The 11,925-nt window shown below is 34.5% G+C and overlaps 1 long non-coding RNA gene across 2 annotated transcripts in view; it reads right to left on the bottom strand.

The window, feature by feature from the left end:
- LOC140497311 (uncharacterized) overlaps positions 1-11,408 on the bottom strand; it is a 77,284-nt gene extending 65,876 nt beyond the window's left edge. Inside the window, exon 1 of one of the 2 annotated variants that reach the window (XR_011964609.1) lies at positions 11,126-11,408. This is a non-coding gene — a long non-coding RNA (uncharacterized lncRNA). The remainder of the gene's footprint in view (positions 1-11,125) is intronic. The other variant, XR_011964608.1, reaches the window with a different exon arrangement.
- Between the last annotated feature and the right edge of the window lie 517 nt (positions 11,409-11,925).

Below are 11,925 nucleotides of genomic sequence, written 5' to 3' on the forward strand. Positions count from 1 at the left end.
ATGAGATCATAACTTTCTGGAAACTTGTGGACTAGAATTACAAAGGAAGAAGGGCTGGGCTTAAGCAAGGCTAAGATGGGAAACCTCCAAGGAAATTCCAGGTGTTACAGGTTATGGGATGACTCATTGGCACTGCACCTTCAGATTCAGAAATGAGTCAGTGCCCTGTGTTGGCATTGTGTTACACTCCAAGATAGCTCATCTTTGAAAATGATTCTCTGGGCAAATTGGGAATACCTTATTTCTCATGAGATCCTATCCATGGGAGAGAAGCTATCCACATTAAATAGTGTCTATACTACAAGTTACATAAACAAGACTTTCAATATATCAGCCAGTGAATAGCAGCTCTCTGCAGGAATTAGGCAAATAGCACCTGGGAGAGGTTTGTAATGTAATGCCTAAACTACTTGTCCTTGACCTATTTAATTCCTTTTTCTCAGGACTAGGATGAAGACATGCTTGTTAAAATTGTATATGACATGAAACTGATCAGAACACTTTTGAGATTAAATAAAAGCTGTGAAATCCCCAAAGATTTCTACTTGTTAGAATTATTGATCATTTGTAATAAAGTGAAACATTTTTGAATCAGTTTCAGGGAACCCATGTTCTCATGGTGTGGTCAATCCCTTGAATGGTGCAGATTGCAATCTATTCACCTGTTGTGTGATTCTTATTCATGTTTTTCTTTAAATAATCCATAGGGAAACCACTTATTGGAGGTCATTTGGTCTTTTTTGTAAAACGTGGAGAACAAGGTTCATGGAGTCTGCCAATGTCATCTGGTCATCTCAGAGGCTTCTATTTGACTCATTATCCTATTTAATGTTATCATTCTAAGATATAGCAAACTTATATGCATTTTTGTGTATGTTTTGATAATTAGTAGGGTTTCATTATTTCTATCAACTAATAAGTGAAGCTCAGAGGTTCAACCAATTCAACAAACAATTAATATACTAAAGAAATCTTCTTTCTTTGTAGCAATTACTCAGATTTCTACATATCGAATATATTAGTCTCCTAGTATTATATAAATATTAAAATCACTGGACATATAACACATTAACAATAAAAATATATGCAATTATTGCCACTATTGTGAGAAAGATCACAGCCAGTGTCATTACAAAGTCTCAAGATAAAATCAGAAGAATTCACTATTTCTGAGTACACAGTTCAGCACCATTCACTTAGTTCATGATAACAAATAAATTATCTTTCAAAAGGTCCTCTTTGTCTTCTTCACAAGATAAGGGTTACAATAACTTTATCAAAGGAGACAGCTTCTCCATTCACTTTCTCTATTCCTTTTTCACCATTCCCACCGAACATGATAGGAAAATGGTTTATTTAACTTCACTCAAGCCAGTACTTTGAGTAGTCTTTCCAAGCTAACAATGAGAAAGCTACCATTTACACATTATTCCATTTGGTACTTAAAGTTATTATAGAGGTATCTTAAGGCTCTATCATTCTTTGATCTCCACATATGACATTGTCCTATTTTTTCAATCATATATGTCCTGGGTGATATCATTTATATTCCTTCTTAGGTACAAGTCCTTATTGACACTATGTCGGAGTCTTCTTGTTATCCACTGCAGTTTGGGACATCTAGAATTTTGGTTCAACAGAGGTAGTAGAATTCAGTGATTCACAGTCATATAGCATCATTACAAGAAGAATGATACTAGAAGATGCTTAGGGTTATTGTATATATTGAAAAATTGGAGAACTTTGTCTCAGTTCTATTCATCTCTGGACCCAGTTAATTTTCTTTCTATAATATCTGTTCAAGATATATGTACTGATTGGAATGATTCACTGAACTCTCCATCCAGTGGCAAGAGTGTTTTATCTGTTATTAAAGGACCTTGGTCTGAATCTTGGCCCTCTTACTTACTACTTACACTATATGCCCTTGGGCAAGAAATGTAACTTCTCTGAACCTCTGTTTCTCCATCAGTAAAATAAGAGAGTCAGACTAGGTGAGCTTCAAATTTCCCTATAGCTTTAAATTCTATGGTATGAAAAGGAGACCTTTAAAAGTAAATAACATCACTTAAAATGATTCTGGGATTACTGATGTACTCTGTTCTCTTATTTTTTCTTCTCTTAATAATAATATGTAGAGATAACCTGAAGGACAGAATGAGGAAAAAAAGAATATAAAACCATAGAGACCAGTTAGGAGGCTAATTCAGTCCAGGTAGAAGGACATAAACATCTTGTGAATGGGAGGTAAAAGGAAAATATAGACAGAATGTATTATAGAAGGAAGGAAGAATCAAGTTTGGTGACTAGTTGGGTGAAGGTAATCAGACAGAGGGAAAAATCAAAATAGCTGACATTTTTAACCTCAGAATAGTAGAATTAATCCCATCAGATGCCTTCAGTCCTGGGAGAGATGACCCACTTTTCAGATATGGTGTGGTGGGAGTTATTCCACCATGTGATAGACTCGATGGGTATCGAGGGCCTTGAAACTGACATCTTATGATCTTGCAGCTCTAGGTATGTAACTCTCTCTTTCCCACTGATATGTATTAAAGTGAGGATTTTTTTTTTAAAAGAGATCATAGAAGGCTATTTATTTTTTTCCTTCCTACTATTAGTTCACATTGATCTTGATGTAATGGTGTGCTGGGAAATGTTTAACAACTTTTCCAAAAAAAATACACATGACACACTTTAAAATCCAATCTAAGTGATTAACATTGCTTCATCACTTTCTTGAGTCTATTAAGTCAACAAAATAATAAATTAAGTCCTGATTTGTAAGTTTACTTATTTTTGAAGTACAAATACTCATGCTAAAAATTTAACAAACGATTGTCTCAAGCTGACTCTAGCACACCTCTCTCTGGAATCCCCACGATATATTCAAAAGCATCTCATATTCTGTGATGGAATACTATTGCACTATAAGAAATGATGAACGAGCAGACTTCAGAGAATCCTGGCAAGACTTATATGAACTGATGCTGGGTGAAGTGAGCGAAGCCAGGAGAACATTATACACAATAACAGTCACAGTGTATGAGGACTATTTTTGATAGACTTGGCCCTTCACAGTAATGCAAGTACTTAAAACTTTTCCCAAAGACTCATGATGCAAAATGCTGTCCATATCCAGCGAAAAAACTATGGAGTTGGAACACAGAATGAAATTGACTATTTTCTCCTTTGTTATATTTTGTTTTTGTCATAGCTTCTCCCATTCAGTTTAATTCTTCTATGTAACATGACTAATATGAAAATGTGTTTAATAGGAATACATGTGTAGAATCTATATAAGATTGCATGCCATCTTAGAGAAAGAGAGGGGAGGGAGGAGAAGAAAATTTGAAACTTATGAAAGTGATTGTTGAAAATTGAAAACAAATAAATTAATAAATTTTTGGGAAAAACATCTCTCATTAAAAGAGAAAAATTCAAATCTCTCCTCTTTAACTAAACATGAGTGTGGCTTTCTGAAATGGAATAAATTTCTAAAACTAATTGTGTGTGTGTGTGCACGCGTGTGCAAGTGTACACATTTCTATAGCCACATGCAACACTAAAAACTATAGTTTAGATTACAAACCATTTCAGTTTCATGTGTGCTAATATAAATTGGGGTAATTATATTTGCAGGAAGAGTTCTGTATACTCTTTAAACAAAAATAAGTCTAATTCAATTCAGCAACTTACACTGTAATTAGTCATGATGTGGCTATTATGAAAATTGTGAGCTGAATTCAGACTGAAAGTCTTTTTCTCACATTAAATTATTTGCCTTTTCCCATAATGTCACTGGAGAGAAATGTCACCCATTATAGAGCAGTGCAATGTTGCCTATGTCTGAGTGGTGGTAGGTCTTGAAACCCACATGCTATGATGGACCAAGGGGGTAAATTTATTGCATTTTCCATTGTCTGGACTCTGTGCTCTAATTGAATGTCTGCAGTAAGAAATATGCTCTGAATGTTTAAAAGTAAAAGAAAAGTTGAAGAGACTGGGAAGGGTTGAAACAAAAGCAGCCTCTGGATTGCTTTTATCCTCCTTTTTTTTTTTTTGGTGTCTGCCTCTGATGTGGTTTTTCACATAAAGTGTTTTGCTTAGAATGATTTTGAAAAACTTAAGCCAAAAACTCAGTGGAAGAATTTACTTTTGGGATTGATTTTAGATGAATGAAATTCTTTTAAGAAAAAAAGTATATGCTATTTTTCTTCTTTTCCAAATAATTTCCACTAAGTAATTTTACAAATCCTATATCTCAATCTGCTTTATACTAATTACAGTTATCATAACTAGGGGCATAGCATTAGCCAAGTCATCACATGGATTTTCTCCTGGATTATGAGATTTCCCCACAAAAATGTCAGAATCAAAGATAGTAACATCAATCTCCAGACTTAAGAGAAAAACGCTATTAGATTTTTTTGGTTTTGTTGTCAGTGGAAAAGTGAGTCAAACTGGCTCTGCTTTCCCTTTGGTTGAGGAATTTCTAGTTTTAATCTATCAATTTCATAATAATAATAATAAGAATAAAAATTTTTATAACCATTTTTATTACTTTTGCCATTGTTATTTTGAGACATGGTTCCCCTATCTTGTCCAGGATGGAAATGTAGTGGCCACTAATAGGCTTGGTCCCACTGAAGCCCAGTGGATATCCCCACTCTTAAGAGCTTACCACATTTATTCAGAGCTTCATCTCACTGCAACTCATAACTTTGGAGCTCAAGAAATACACCAATTTAGGCCTTGCCAATAGCAAGGAATTAATAGGCATGTGCCACGATTCCTAGTCAGCCTTGTAATCTTTGACCTCATTCTTGACTTCCTCTCCTCTTCCTATGTATTTCTATAGTGTAGATTTTTTTTCATAAAATTTCTTTATTTTCCTAATGCAACACTACCCATTTAAGATCTCTTCACTTTTTTCATGGATTATGACTAACTGGTGCTCTGACTATAATTTTTGTTGAGTTTATCCTACCCACCAGTCTCAGACTAATCTTTACACTATACCACTTTGCAAGCCACCCTGCTCAAAAATCTTCAATAGTTCCCAATTGTCTAAGGAAATGAAATCTCAATTTTGTAGCCCAGCATTTAAGACACCTAGCTTTTCCTGTCTCCTATGTGCCTTTTCAATCTCATTATTCTCTACCTCCTTGACAAAGGAAGTTTGTTACAGCAGTTACATCATTACAGCAGTTACACAGCTGTTCATCAGTTATAGCATAATCAACACATGCAAGTGGCTCAACTCCCTATAGACATTATATTCTCAGAAAAATTGATAAACCTTCTCCACCTCAAATATTTTCTTATTCTTCATATATTCAAAACTTTGTCCAATAAAAAAGCAAGTATTTTCTTTCAGCAACAATAAAATCATTATTAAAAATCATTTTTAGATTTAGGGCAGTAGCAATGTTCTTATATTCTTTCGTGGGTGTTAGATTCTCAAGGTCTCAGCTAGTAGAAGGACAGACAACTCTAGTAGATATTATGAAGATGAAAATGCTATGAAGGAAGGGCTGTAGTCTCTCATCTGAAGTAAGTTCAGAGAAGCTCATCAACATACTTATCAGCAGTAAGACCATGGGTAAGTCACTTAAACCCAACTGTCTCACAAAACAAACAAAAATGCATGAAGTTGTATACTTGCGATGGTTGTTTTAAGTCATAGAAACCCATGAACTTAGAATGGTCATGGTCTGGATTTTTGGAAGTCCACTAGACCAGCTTCACTATCAAAGGGGACTTTTTGAAATATGGATTCACCTTCTCCTTCAGACCTAAGGCTTCAGAAATTCTGAAGGCAAAGACCAGGCGCTATTTCATCTGAATTCTCAGACCCAGATCAAGGGGAAAATGCTCCAAGCAGCCAGAAAGAAGTAATACAAATACTGTGGAGCCACAGTCAGGATAACACAAGATTTAGCAGCTTCTACATTGCAGGATTTGAAGGCTTGGAATTTGATATTCTAGAGGGCAAAAGAACTAAAATTACAACCAAAAATCACCTACCCAGGAAAACTGAGGATAATCCTTCTGGGCAAAAAAGGATACTTCAGGTATTCCTGATGAAAAAACCAGAGCTGAGTAGAAAATTCAACTCTCAAATACAAGATTTAAAAGAAGTATAAAAAAATTCACAGGAAAGAGAAATCATAAGGGATTTCATAAGGTTAAACTGTCTATATTCCTACACGGGAAAATGATATCCTAAAAACTTTCTCTTTATAAGGACAGTTAGAAGGAGTATATGTGTGTATATATGTATATATATATATATATATATATATATATGTATATATATATATATATATATATATATATATATATATATATAGAGAGAGAGAGAGAGAGAGAGAGAGAGAGAGAGAGAGAGTAGGGGGAAAGCAAGATGGAAGGAAATACATAGTTGGTAAAAATTGTTGTGAAAAAAAATTTACAGTGAGTTTCTTGGACAAAAAAGACTTCATTTCTCAAACATAGAAAACTGAGTCAAACTTATAGAAATAAGAGCCATTCCTTAATTGATAAATGGCCAAAGGATATGAATAGTCAGTTTTCAGACAAAGTAATCAAAGCTATCTATAGTCATATAGGAAAAAATGCTCTAAATCACTATAGATAAGGGAAATACAAATGAAAATAACTCTGTTTTACAGAATTTTACTTTACAGAGTTTACTTTGCACCTGTCAGATTGGCTAATATGACAGAAAATGAAGATGACAAATGTTGGAGGGGATGTGGGAAAATTAAAACACTGATATTCTATTGGTGAAGTTATATACTGATTCAACGATTCTGGAAAGTAATTTGAAACTATACCCAAAAAGCTATAAAACCATCCATACCGTTTGACCAAGCAATAGTACTAATAGGTCTGTATCCTAAAGAGATTAAAAAACAAAAACAAAATAAAAAAGAACCTATGTGTACAAAAATATTTATAGCAGCTCTTTTAGTAGTGGCAAAGAGTTGGAAACTGAAGGAATGTTCATCAATTAGAGAATGGTTGAGCAGGTTACTGTATTTGATTGTGATGGAATACCATTGTGCTTTAAGAAATTATGGAAAAACTTATATGAATTGTTGCAAAATGAAATGAACTGAACCAGGAGAACATCGTACATAGTAGTAGCAATATTTTAGGATGATCTACTATAAATGACTTAGCTATTCTCAGCAATACAATGATACAAGATAACTCTGTAGGACTTGTGATGAAACGTACTGTTCATCTCCAGAGAAAGAACTGCTAGAGTCTGAATGCAGATCAAAGATACTTTTTCATTAATTTATTTTTGTTGGTTTTTTGTCTATATTTTCTTTTATAGCATAATTTACATGGAAATGTGTTTTGCGTGATTACACATGTATAATCTATGCCAAATTGCTTGCCTTCTCAATGAGGGGGGAAAGAAGAGGGAAGGAGAGAATTCAGAGCTCAAAATTTGAAAAAATGTTAAAATTATTTTTTCATGTAATTTGTAGAAATTCTTATAAAATAAGATTTAAAAAAGAAAATGATAAAATGAATGAACTAACAAATAGTTCTTAAGGAGATAAATGTGATTGTATTATGTCAGGACACTAACTGGCATTCTGAGGTCAAACCTCTATAAGAGTACTTTTAATGGCATTAATTCCTCTGCAATAACAACATTCTTAACATTTACTTTTAAAATAAGTAACATGGAAATAACAGGTTTGGATAATTTCTAAACAAAACTCATTCAATATTAATCTAGCAGAGGCCCACAACTCTAAAGCAAGTATAAAAAGATAAAGACTTGTCAAAAAGAGGAAGGGAAAAGAAAGAGGTGCTCAGAAAATTTGACAAGCACATTACAAATCATGTATAAAAACACTTCTGAAATGCTTCAAGAAGTGCTAGTAAAGGCCCAGGATGTTTGTTGAATGCTAACTAATGTAGATTTACCTTTGGGTAGAGTCTGTGAAATGGCTAATATCCAAGAGTGCAATAAAAAGACACTTCACGGACAGCATCCACAAGAAATCAACCAGTACCATGTCAACAATAACAACAACAACAAAAATGAAACAATTTTTTCCTAGAAAGAGAAGGGTTTATAATAACGATTCAAGATGATCAGACCATGGCCATTAGAAGTTACAGAAGAGTTATCCTTAAGGTACCTAGACTTACTGATCAATTTAAATTATTTAATGAAGCTGTGCCAACTGTGTAGTACAGACTGTGACTATCAAGCAAGAAACAACTTGGTGATTAGAATTATACAAGAGAAACTTACTATCCTTCCAAATTAAGAATGAAAAATTCCCTGTACTGAAAATACAAACCTCAAAACATCCTTGGGAATTCATCCAATCAGTTATTCTGGAAAAGGGCAATATTGCAACCAAAACTATTGCCGACAGTCTTTCAGACATAGCATAGAGACAGAAAAAATTTAATAGCAATGGTTTTAATTGATGCTGTCATACTGAATACTCAGATTCTCTAAGCTACATGGAAATAAAAACTTTCAAATTATAAAGACCTAGTAGATCAAGTAGAAACAGGATGAGGTACATTCTCATCTTTCTGATTGCTATCTCAAAGATGTTTCCATAAAGATAAAGAAGATGAGCTTAAATCTCAATATTTTTATTCACTTATAAAGGTGTTTATTTTATCCCCCTCATGTAAAAGTTTGTAAAACATTAAATATAAAAGAAAAATAACATTATTTTTCACATTATTATTTTCATATAATATCATTTCTAACATATACAATAATATATAATTAATAATATAATATCATTTAGATGATAATTTATTTCTATAGGATAATAATTTACCTCAGTATCATTTATCTCTATAACAGCAGTGGTAGTAGTCATGATAGCAGTTGCAGTAGCAGTGGTAACAGTAGCAATAGTAATAGCTAGCTTTTATATAATGATTTATAATTCATAAAGAGCTTTTGAATCATCACCTCATTTTATCCACAAAATTACCATTTTGAGTTGGTACTATTATTAGTCCCATTTTACAGGTAAGAAAATTCAGACACAAATAGATGAAGTGAGTTGCCCAGGATCACATACACACATACATTCAGATTTGAATTCAGGTCTTCCTGACTTCAAGTTCAAAGCTCTTATTCATTGCACCTCCTAGGTAGGTGGTGGTAGTGGTAGAGAATGTGTAATGATGAGGAGGAGGAGGAGGAGGATGAAGATGATGATATACTGATATTTGTATGGCACCTCTAAGTTTATGAAGTGCTTTGTGTACATTACCACATTTGATTCTCACAACAGCACTGTAAATACAAGAACCCATTTAAGAGACAAGAAGACTGAAATTCAGAGATTTGAAGTAACTTACAAGCAGGCAGGATTGAAATCCAAGTTTCTCCTGATCTCATGTTAGCACTCATGTTAGAATCAGATGAGTAATACTGAAATAATCTCTATGACTCCTCTTTTAGATAGCTGCCTTACTTATTAACCAATTATAACCTAAGTTGAAAAAAAATATTAATGCCTGTTTGGGCAAACGTTGCCAAGTCATTTCAGGTGATCCAGAGACTTTGTTGCATAGACTGTAATTAGCTAGTTCAATGAAAGTTGTTATACTGTCACTAACAAAGAACAAGTAATAAATACACACAAGGAGCATTAAAATTGCTTTAAGGAATTTAAACAAACAGATGAAAACCCTATGTTTAAAGGATAACCCAGACATAACTCAGAAGCATGAGATGTCTACCAGTTAAAGAAATGCTAACCACCTTAAGTAGGTCAAATTATATATCACTTATATTTGATAGTCATTCAGAAATCCATCTATAATATTCCTTTTAACCAGGAAAACCACCACCACAAAAACATTAATGGCAGTCTTGGAACTGGATTAGATGTACCTAAATCTTATACAGCATTAGGGAAAGAATTTTGCACGTAGAGCTCTAGTATGTAAGAGCTAGAAGGGTCTTTTAGTCTAAGCCAGGGGTGGGGAACCTGCAGACTCTAGGTCATATATGGCCCTTTAGGTCCTGAAGTGCCACCCTCAGTCAAAGGGTCACACTTGAGGACCTAGAAGGCCACATGTAGCCTTGAGGCCACAGGTTCCCTACCCCTACTCCCATCCTCTGTGACAGTAACAATACCTGCCATGTATATAGACTTGGCTAATTTTTCCTTTAAAGATATTGCAACTGTCCTAAATGTTTAGATCATTCAGGGGTTATGGCTCATCCACTGGCTTAGATTACTGGTGATCTAAACACAGATGACCACCCAAAGAGAGGTAAGGATTTCTTTCTCCTGGGCTAGACCAGGTACACCAGCATAGTCAACACAGAGAAGAAAGGTGCATTCATCAGTGCTGTATCCTTGCCATTGTATTGTTAAGTACTGTTAAGTAAACTTCGTTTAGTTGAATGGTCTATAAATTTCTCATTTCATTACAATTCTGGTTATTCCCTTATGTTGTAGATGAGGAAACTGGGACCCAAAGAAATCAAATGATTTGTGGCAAAATTGGGCATAGAAAAGATGCATTGTGACTCCTTTCCAGTGGACTTTCACCTATGCCATGCTACTTAAAAAGATATTCATTAATATCTGTTGATTGCCCCGCTGATCTAAAAGAAATATAAGATAGACATTCACAATGCAAATCAGATTACCTTGAATTTCTTTTTTTTATAAGTACTTTCTAGGAAACCTTGATGATGATGATGATGATGATGATGATGATGATGATGATGATGATTGATGATAACAGAGAGTCAAATAGAGGCAAACTGATATAGTAGATATTGACAGAGCCTAGGTTCAAATTGTACGTCTTGTAGAGGGGCCATGCAGTAGTGGGCAAGTCCCTTAATTTCTCAGTGTCTCACACATTCTCTAAGGTTATAAAATAGTGAAGACTTATTGATCTGCATTAGTGGAGGGAATGTTCTTGCCAGGAGCTATCTATACCAGTGAAATCTCAGGTCTAGGGGAAAATGGATGGTCACATTTTGAAAAGACTTCAGGATTTATAGAGTGTTTTTCCCTTCTACTTTGTGTAACAGTAATTTAAAAACAGAAAGATCTTCATCATTTATTAATAGGTCCATATGATCTACCTGGATCTGCTGGAAATCTGGGTCACATGTGGTGGGAGAGGCTTGCTGAAGAGGCGGAACAGGAGGAAGTGAGTGAGTGAGGTAAGGTCAGAGGGGAAAGAACACAGGCCAACTGACACAGGGACAACTGACACATTGTGACGGTTGATGGTGAGAAGGCTCTGGCTGAGGGAGGGGAGGTTTGAGACTGGCTTTGCCTTCTTCTGTCATCATGTTTATTTACTTCTTGGTCGCCATGATGGATTTTGCTTTCTCGTTCTGGGATTTGGCTTCCTGGTGTTTAAATAAATGTTTTCCTTCTGTTTTCTATATGGAGAGTCCTTTATTGAGATTTAAGAACTATGATTGAAAACTACACTGGCATATTCATAGTCACCACCATTACTGTGAACATTGCCTTGGCAATACACTTTGTGAGCACAAATAGTATCTCATCATCTCCATTCTATAGATGGGGATTCATGCTCAGTGGAGTTAGCAGAAGACAGTGGAAAGAAGACTGGAAGTTGAGGCAAGATCTAGGCTTCAAATCTTGACTTTGCTTCTTTTGTGACTTTGCAAAATGCATTTGAACTCTCTGGGCTATAGTTTCTTTATCTCTAGAGTGGTAATCATTACTATCTATAAAGCGAAAATGTTTATAAGATGACTTCTAAGATCCTTTTCAGCCCTAGATTTCTTATCCATTTTTAAGTTATTATCTCAAGTCAAATTGTTGTTAAGAGGAATAGCTTTTCACAGTTGATCATCATTACAACATTGCTAATACTGTGTACAATGATCTGATTCTTCCCACTTTA

This window comes from Notamacropus eugenii, chromosome 3, assembly GCF_028372415.1.
Source record: "Notamacropus eugenii isolate mMacEug1 chromosome 3, mMacEug1.pri_v2, whole genome shotgun sequence".
NCBI classification, from domain to species: Eukaryota; Metazoa; Chordata; class Mammalia; order Diprotodontia; family Macropodidae; genus Notamacropus; species Notamacropus eugenii.